Source organism: Balaenoptera musculus, chromosome 11, assembly GCF_009873245.2.
Source record: "Balaenoptera musculus isolate JJ_BM4_2016_0621 chromosome 11, mBalMus1.pri.v3, whole genome shotgun sequence".
NCBI lineage: Eukaryota > Metazoa > Chordata > Mammalia > Artiodactyla > Balaenopteridae > Balaenoptera > Balaenoptera musculus.
In genome coordinates this window covers 21,336,834-21,338,428 of record NC_045795.1, presented here as the reverse complement: position 1 = coordinate 21,338,428, position 1,595 = coordinate 21,336,834, and the positions used below count along the sequence as shown (strand labels likewise).

At 39.4% G+C, this 1,595-nt stretch overlaps 1 non-coding gene across 1 annotated transcript; it reads left to right on the top strand.

Annotated features, from left to right (window-relative positions):
* The first annotated feature begins 1,210 nt into the window (after positions 1-1,210).
* On the top strand, positions 1,211-1,283 carry TRNAK-UUU. Its single transcript has one exon. It is a non-coding gene; the product is annotated as a tRNA-Lys (tRNA).
* Positions 1,284-1,595: the final 312 nt, after the last annotated feature.

The following is a 1,595-nucleotide window of genomic DNA, read 5'->3' as shown; positions in this document are numbered from 1 at the left end:
CTGGGGGCGCTGCTGGAACCCTGTGGGTCTCAAGGGGACCGAAAAGAGGCCGAGTAAAGGGAGCAGTGAGCTGAGCTAGGGGGGAGGAAGAAAAAGACGGGGGAAAGAAGAAAAGAAAAGAAGCCATTCTTGTGTTTGAAAACCCAGTTGTGATAACGGAGTTGAATATCGACGAGGGAACATCCGTTTATAAGCAGAATGGACCAGCTGAAGCGTGTTGGACAGGAAACACAGAGATCGATGCATCGGAACCAACCTTGGCTGCAAGTTTTTTAGCAACTCCATCGTTAAGCTGTATTCAAACAGTTGAACTAAATCTACTTCTAGATCTTACATATTTCACCTTTCCTAGGGTATTTACCTTTCAAAAGTCACCTCTCAGAGGATCAGCCTGCCATAGAAGTGTGGCACGTAAGTCCCACGTTCTCACCTTTCATGGAAAAATCTCGCCCTTCTGCTTGATAAATTAAGACATTTCTGATAAATTAAGACTCATTTGGCTGTGGCACAGTGCCCCGGGGTGTAAATATGCTCTCCTCTCGGATTCCCATCACGGGAACAATGGGAAGAACTGAATCCTTCAGTAGACGTAGTCTTGTACACGATTTCATGGAGGAGGGAGGAGGACAAATTCCATATTTATTTCCATTATGTCTTCCATTAAAGGGTCTTTAAATTATTATCTGTTTATTATGCTTTGATTAATTATGTGCAAGTAGATGCAGATATAGCACAATCCACAAGAAGTATTTTTAATACAGATTTGGGTTCAAAAGAAAAACAACAGACTTCAATGTTTATACCTGTATTTGGTACAGAGAAGCATGGTAGGAAAATCAAGAAGATACTAAATATATAAAGATGTTGTATTGGAATAAAATTCTATGAGAGACACGGGATGGCAATAACGAATTCAAGGAAATAAAAGATCAAAGGAAAATCTTTCACAGAAGTTTAACAAGGGCTTTCTCTTCTCTCTCTTTCTCAAGAGATGTTGGTATGTATTAAATTACTATAGTTTTAAGATTCCTTTGATATAAGTTACTCTATCCTTCAGAAAAATTGAACCTTATGAAGAAAAATGTTACATGTCCACTGAAAAAAAATGTGAGGGGGAATATCGAATTTATCAAAATTCTGTTGGGGGTTAAGAATGCCCCCAAAGCAATTGAACTGTACAAAGGAGGCCGAATAAACACATGCATTCAGAGCCTGGGTAGCTCAGTCGGTAGAGTATCAGACTTTTAATCTGAGGGTCCAGGGTTCAAGTCCCTGTCCAGGCGCTATGGACCTGTGTTTCCATGGGCCAATGGTACTTAAGATTTTCTCCCAAAAAAATGTGGGTTAAACTTTGATGACTTTTACCTACCTACAGTGAGAAAACGCCAAGAAGTCAGTTACCTTCAGCCTTAGCTAGTGGTTGAGATTTGATATGCTGTTCCAAACAAAAGATTATTTTAGCAGTTTTTAATAATAGAGACTTCCTGAGGAACACAGTACAAAGCCCTTACAGCCCATGAAATATAAGAAAGCTATCCCTCTAGACTAGGGTGTTTTATTTATATAGGAAGACAAATGAGTTAGAATAACTAGAA